The sequence below is a fragment of the Heterodontus francisci genome, unplaced genomic scaffold, assembly GCF_036365525.1.
Source record: "Heterodontus francisci isolate sHetFra1 unplaced genomic scaffold, sHetFra1.hap1 HAP1_SCAFFOLD_53, whole genome shotgun sequence".
Classification (NCBI taxonomy): domain Eukaryota; kingdom Metazoa; phylum Chordata; class Chondrichthyes; order Heterodontiformes; family Heterodontidae; genus Heterodontus; species Heterodontus francisci.
This window is the reverse complement of record NW_027141851.1, coordinates 1494996-1502247: the sequence shown is the minus strand read 5'-3', so window position 1 is coordinate 1502247 and position 7252 is coordinate 1494996.

The following is a 7252-nucleotide window of genomic DNA, read 5'->3' as shown; positions in this document are numbered from 1 at the left end:
GCTGCATTAGGTTGAGGGGCTGCATTAGGTTGAGGGGCTGCATTAGGTTGAGGGGCTGCATTAGGTTGAGGGGCTGCCTTAGTTTGAGCGGCTGCCTTAGTTTGAGAGTCTGCATTAGTTTGAGCGGCTGCCTTAGTTTGAGGGGCTGCCTTAGTTTGAGGGGCTGCCTTAGTTTGAGGGGCTGCCTTAGTTTGAGGGGCTGCCTTAGTTTGAGGGGCTGCCTTAGTTTGAGAGTCTGCATTAGTTTGAGCGGCTGCCTTAGTTTGAGGGGCTGCCTTAGTTTGAGGGGCTGCCTTAGTTTGAGGGGCTGCCTTAGTTTGAGGGGCTGCCTTAGTTTGAGGGGCTGCCTTAGTTTGAGAGTCTGCATTAGTTTGAGCGGCTGCCTTAGTTTGAGGGGCTGCCTTAGTTTGAGGGGCTGCCTTAGTTTGAGGGGCTGCCTTAGTTTGAGAGTCTGCCTTAGTTTGAGCGGCTGCCTTAGTTTGAGGGTCTGCCTTACTTTTAGAGGCTGTCTTAGTTTGAGGGGCTGCCTTAATTTGAGCGGCTGCATTAGTTTGAGGGGCTGACTTTTTTTGAGGCGCTGCATTAGTTTGAGAGTCTGCCTTTGATTGAGAGGCTGCATTAGTTTGAGGGGCTGCATTCGATTGAGGGTCTGCATTATTTTGAGGGGCTGCATTATTTTGAGGGGCTGCCTCAGTTTGAGGGGCTGCCTTAGTTTGAGGGGTTAGCTTAGTTTGAGGGGCTGCCTTAGATTGAGTGGCTGCATTAGTTTTAGAGTCTGCTTTAGTTTGAGGGGATGCCTTAGTTTGAGGGGATGCCTTAGTTTGAGGGGTTGGCTAAGTTTGAGGGGCTGCCTTAGTTTGAGGGGCTGCATTAGTTTGAGGGGTTGCATTAGAATGAGGGGCTGCCTTAGATTGAGGGGCTGCCTTAGATTGAGGGGCTGCCTTAGATTGAGGGGCTGCCTTAGATTGAGGGGCTGCCTTACTTTGAGGGGCTGCCTTAGTTTGAGGGGCTGCCTTACTTTGAGGGGCTGCCTTAGTTTGAGCGGCTGCCTTAATTTGAGCGGCTGGCTGAGTTTGAGCGGCTGCCTCAGTTTGAGAGTGTGCATTAGTTTGAGCGGCTGCCTTAGTTTGAGGGGCTGCCTTAGGTTGAGGCGCTCCCTTAGTTTGAGAGTCTGCCTTAGTTTGAGAGTCTGCCTTAGTTTGAGCGGCTGCCTTAGTTTGAGGGTCTGCCTTAGTTTGAGGGTCTGCCTTACTTTTTGAGGCTGCCTTAGTTTGAGGGACTGCCTTAATTTGAGCGGCTGCATTAGTTTGAGGGGCTGCCTTTGGTTGAGGCGCTGCATTAGTTTGAGGGTCTGCCTTACTTTGACAGGCTGCCTTAGTTTGAGCGGCTGCGTTAGTTTGAGAGTCTGCCTTTGATTGAGTGGCTGCATTAGTTTGAGGGGCTGACTTAGTTTGAGGGGCTGACTTAGTTTGAGGGGCTGACGTAGTTTGAGGGGCTGCATTTGTTTGATGGGCTGCCTTAGATTGAGGGGCTGCATTAGTTTGAGGGGCTGCCTTAGTTTGAGGGGCTGCCTTAGTTTGAGGGGCTGCCTCAGACTGAGGGGCTGCATTAGTTTGAGCGGCTGCCTTAGTTTGAGCGGCTGCCTTAATTTGAGAGGCTGCCTGAGTTTGAGCGGCTGCCTGAGTTTGAGCGGCTGCCTGAGTTTGAGCGGCTGCCTGAGTTTGAGCGGCTGCCTTAGTTTGAGCGGCTGCCTTAGTTTGAGCGGCTGCCTTAGTTTGAGCGGCTGCCTTAGTTTGAGCGGCTGCCTTAGTTTGAGCGGCTGCCTTAGTTTGAGAGTCTGCCTTAGTTTGAGCGGCTGCCTTAGTTTGAGAGTCTGCATTAGTTTGAGCGGCTGCCTTTTTTTGAGCGGCTGCCTTAGTTTGAGGGTCTGCCTTACTTTTAGAGGCTGCCTTAGTTTGAGGGGCTGCCTTTGGTTGAGGCGCTGCATTAGTTTGAGAGTCTGCCTTTGATTGAGTGGCTGCATTAGTTTGAGGTGCTGCATTAGATTGAGGGTCTGCATTAGTTTGAGGGTCTGCATTATTTTGAAGGGCTGCCTCAGTTTGAGGGGTTAGCTTAGTTTGAGGGGCTGCCTTAGATTTAGTGGCTGCATTAGTTTGAGAGACTGCATTAGTTTGAGGGGATGCCTTAGTTTGAGGGGATGCCTTAGTTTGAGGGGATGCCTTAGTTTGAGGGGTTGGCTTAGTTAGAGGGGCTGCCTTAGTTTGAGGGGCTGCATTAGTTTGAGGGGTTGCATTAGAATGAGGGGCTGCCTTAGATTGAGGGGCTGCATTAGTTTGAGCGAGTGCCTTAATTTGAGAGGCTGCCTTAGTTTGAGAGTGTGCATTAGTTTGAGAGTCTTCCTTAGTTTGAGAGTCTTCCTTAGTTTGAGAGTCTTCCTTAGTTTGAGAGTCTTCCTTAGTTTGAGAGTCTTCCTTAGTTTGAGCGGCTGCCTTAGTTTGAGGGTCTGCCTTACTTATAGAGGCTTCCTTAGTTTGAGGGGCTGCCTTAATTTGAGCGGCTGCATTAGTTTGAGGGGCTGCCTTTGGTTGAGGCGCTCCCTTAGTTTGAGAGTCTGCCTCAGTTTGAGAGGCTGCCTTAGTTTGAGAGGCTGCCTTAGTTTGAGAGGCTGCCTTAGTTTGAGAGTCTGCCTTAGTTTGAGAGTCTGCCTTAGTTTGAGTGGCTGCCTTAGTTTGAGTGGCTGCGTTAGTTTGAGGGGTTGCCTTAGTTTGAGCGGCTGCCTTAGTTTGAGCGGCTGCCTTAGTTTGAGCGGCTGCCTTAGTTTGAGCGGCTGCCTTAGTTTGAGCGGCTGCCTTAGTTTGAGCGGCTGCCTTAGTTTGAGAGGCTGCCTGAGTTTGAGTGGCTGCCTTAGTTTGTAGGGCTGCCTTACTTTAAGGGGCAGCGTCAGTTTGAGAGTATTCCTTAGTTTGAGGGGCTGCCTTAGTTTGAGGGGTTGGCTTAGTTTGAGGGGCTGCTTTTGATTGAGTGGCTGCATTAGTTTAAGAGTCTGCCTTTGAGTGGCTGCATTAGTTTGAGGGGCTGCATTAGTTTGAGGGGCTGCATTAGTTTGAGGGGCTGCCTTAGATTGAGTGGCTGCCTTAGATTGAGTGGCTGCCTTAGATTGAGTGGCTGCCTTAGATTGAGTGGCTGCATTAGGTTGAGGGGCTGCATTAGGTTGAGGGGCTGCATTAGGTTGAGGGGCTGCATTAGGTTGAGGGGCTGCATTAGTTTGAGCGGCTGCCTTAGTTTGAGAGTCTGCATTAGTTTGAGCGGCTGCCTTAGTTTGAGAGTCTGCCTTAGTTTGAGCGGCTGCCTTAGTTTGAGGGTCTGCCTTACTTTTAGAGGCTGCCTTAGTTTGAGGGGCTGCCTTAATTTGAGCGGCTGCATTAGTTTGAGGGGCTGCCTTTGGTTGAAGCGCTGCATTAGTTTGAGAGTCTGCCTTTGATTGAGGGGCTGCATTTGTTTGATGGGCTGCCTTAGATTGAGGGGCTGCATTAGTTTGAGGGGCTGCCTTAGTTTGAGGGGCTGCCTTAGTTTGAGGGGCTGCCTCAGATTGAGGGGCTGCCTCAGATTGAGCGGCTGCCTTAGTTTGAGCGGCTGCCTTAATTTGAGAGGCTGCCTGAGTTTGAGCGGCTGCCTTAGTTTGAGCGGCTGCCTTAGTTTGAGCGGCTGCCTTAGTTTGAGCGGCTGCCTTAGTTTGAGCGGCTGCCTTAGTTTGAGGGTCTGCATTAGTTTGAACGGCTGCCTTAGTTTGAGGGGCTGCCTTAGTTTGAGGGGCTGCCTTAGTTTGAGGGGCTGCCTTAGTTTGAGGGGCTGCCTTAGTTTGAGGGGCTGCCTTAGTTTGAGAGTCTGCCTTAGTTTGAGCGGCTGCCTTAGTTTGAGGGTCTGCCTTTCTTTTAGCGGCTGCCTTAGTTTGAGGGGCTGCCTTAATTTGAGCGGCTGCATTAGTTTGAGGGGCTGCCTTTGGTTGAGGCGCTGCATTAGTTTGAGAGTCTGCCTTTGATTGAGTGGCTGCATTAGTTTGAGGGGCTGCATTAGATTGAGGGTCTGCATTATTTTGAGGGGCTGCATTATTTTGAGGGGCTGCCTCAGTTTGAGGGGCTGCCTTAGTTTGAGGGGCTGCCTTAGTTTGAGGGGTTAGCTTAGTTTGAGGGGCTGCCTTAGATTGAGTGGCTGCATTAGTTTGAGAGTCTGCCTTAGTTTGAGGGGATGCCTTAGTTTGAGAGGTTGGCTTAGTTAGAGGGGCTGCCTTAGTTTGAGGGGCTGCCTTAGTTTGAGGGGCTGCCTTAGATTGAGGGGCTGCCTTAGATTGAGGGGCTGCATTAGTTTGAGGGAGTGCCTTAGTTTGAGAGGCTGCCTTACTTTGAGGGGCTGCCTTAGTTTGAGCGGCTGCCTTAGTTTGAGCGGCTGCCTTAATTTGAGAGGCTGCCTTAGTTTGAGCGTCTGGCTTAGTTTGAGCGGCTGCCTCAGTTTGAGAGTGTGCATTAGTTTGAGCGGCTGCCTTAGTTTGAGGGGCTGCCTTAGTTTGAGAGTCTTCCTTAGTTTGAGCGGCTGCCTTAGTTTGAGGGTCTGCCTTACTTTTGGAGGCTTCCTTAGTTTGAGGGGCTGCCTTAATTTGAGCGGCTGCATTAGTTTGAGGGGCTGCATTAGTTTGAGGGGCTGCCTTTGGTTGAGGCGCTCCCTTAGTTTGAGAGTCTGCCTTAGTTTGAGAGTCTGCCTTAGTTTGAGAGTCTGCCTTAGTTTGAGCGGCGCCTTAGTTTGAGGGTCTGCCTTACTTTTTGAGGCTGCCTGAGCTTGAGGGGCTGCCTTAATTTGAGCGGCTGCATTAGTTTGAGGTGCTGCCTTTGGTTGAGGCGCTCCCTTAGTTTGAGGGTCTGCCTTACTTTGACAGGCTGCCTTAGTTTCAGCGGCTGCGTTAGTTTGAGAGGCTGCCTGAGTTTGAGGGGCTGCCTTAGTTTGAGCGGCTGCATTAGTTTGAGAGTCTGCCTTTGACTGATGGGCTGCCTTAGATTGAGGGGCTGCCTTAGTTTGAGGGGCTGCCTTAGTTTGAGGGGCTGCCTTAGTTTGAGGGGCTGCCTTAGATTGAGGGGCTGCCTTAGATTGAGGGGCTGCCTTAGATTGAGGGGCTGCCTTAGATTGAGGGGCTGCATTAGTTTGAGCGGCTGTCTTAGTTGAGGGGCTGCCTTAGTTTGAGGGGCTGCCTCAGATTGAGCGGCTGACTTAGTTTGAGAGGCTGCCTTAGTTTGAGAGTCTGCCTTTGATTGAGTGGCTGCATTAGTTTGAGGGGCTGACTTAGTTTGAGGGGCTGACGTAGTTTGAGGGGCTGCATTTGTTTGATGGGCTGCCTTAGATTGAGGGGCTGCATTAGTTTGAGGGGCTGCCTTAGTTTGAGGGGCTGCCTTAGTTTGAGGGGCTGCCTCAGACTGAGGGGCTGCATTAGTTTGAGTGGCTGCCTTAGTTTGAGCGGCTGCCTTAATTTGAGAGGCTGCCTGAGTTTGAGCGGCTGCCTTAGTTTGAGCGGCTGCCTTAGTTTGAGCGGCTGCCTTAGTTTGAGCGGCTGCCTTAGTTTGAGCGGCTGCCTTAGTTTGAGAGTCTGCCTTAGTTTGAGCGGCTGCCTTAGTTTGAGAGTCTGCATTAGTTTGAGCGGCTGCCTTAGTTTGAGGGGCTGCCTTAGTTTGAGAGTCTACCTTAGTTTGAGCGGCTGCCTTAGTTTGAGGGTCTGCCTTACTTTTAGAGGCTGCCTTAGTTTGAGGGGCTGCCTTTGGTTGAGGCGCTGCATTAGTTTGAGAGTCTGCCTTTGATTGAGTGGCTGCATTAGTTTGAGGTGCTGCATTAGATTGAGGGTCTGCATTAGTTTGAGGGTCTGCATTAGTTTGAGGGGATGCCTTAGTTTGAGGGGATGCCTTAGTTTGAGGGGATGCCTTAATTTGAGGGGTTGGCTTTGTTAGAGGGGCTGCCTTAGTTTGAGGGGCTGCATTAGTTTGAGGGGTTGCATTAGAATGAGGGGCTGCCTTAGATTGAGGGGCTGCATTAGTTTGAGCGAGTGCCTTAATTTGAGAGGCTGCCTTAGTTTGAGAGTGTGCATTAGTTTGAGAGTCTTCCTTAGTTTGAGAGTCTTCCTTAGTTTGAGAGTCTTCCTTAGTTTGAGAGTCTTCCTTAGTTTGAGAGTCTTCCTTAGTTTGAGAGTCTTCCTTAGTTTGAGAGTCTTCCTTAGTTTGAGCGGCTGCCTTAGTTTGAGGGTCTGCCTTACTTATAGAGGCTTCCTTAGTTTGAGGGGCTGCCTTAATTTGAGCGGCTGCATTAGTTTGAGGGGCTGCCTTTGGTTGAGGCGCTCCCTTAGTTTGAGAGTCTGCCTCAGTTTGAGAGTCTGCCTCAGTTTGAGAGGCTGCCTTAGTTTGAGAGGCTGCCTTAGTTTGAGAGTCTGCCTTAGTTTGAGTGGCTGCCTTAGTTTGAGTGGCTGCGTTAGTTTGAGGGGTTGCCTTAGTTTGAGCGGCTGCCTTAGTTTGAGCGGCTGCCTTAGTTTGAGCGGCTGCCTTAGTTTGAGCGGCTGCCTTAGTTTGAGCGGCTGCCTTAGTTTGAGCGGCTGCCTGAGTTTGAGAGGCTGCCTGAGTTTGAGAGGCTGCCTGAGTTTGAGTGGCTGCCTGAGTTTGAGTGGCTGCCTGAGTTTGAGGGGCTGCCTTAGTTTGAGCGGCTGCATTAGTTTGAGGGGCTGCCTTAGTTTGTAGGGCTGCCTTACTTTAAGGGGCAGCGTCAGTTTGAGAGTATTCCTTAGTTTGAGGGGCTGCCTTAGTTTGAGGGGTTGGCTTAGTTTGAGGGGCTGCTTTTGATTGAGTGGCTGCATTAGTTTAAGAGTCTGCCTTTGAGTGGCTGCATTAGTTTGAGGGGCTGCATTAGTTTGAGGGGCTGCCTTAGATTGAGTGGCTGCATTAGGTTGAGGGGCTGCATTAGGTTGAGGGGCTGCATTAGGTTGAGGGGCTGCATTAGGTTGAGGGGCTGCATTAGTTTGAGCGGCTGCCTTAGTTTGAGAGTCTGCATTAGTTTGAGCGGCTGCCTTAGTTTGAGAGTCTGCCTTAGTTTGAGCGGCTGCCTTAGTTTGAGGGTCTGCCTTACTTTTAGAGGCTGCCTTAGTTTGAGGGGCTGCCTTAATTTGAGCGGCTGCATTAGTTTGAGGGGCTGCCTTTGGTTGAAGCGCTGCATTAGTTTGAGAGTCTGCCTT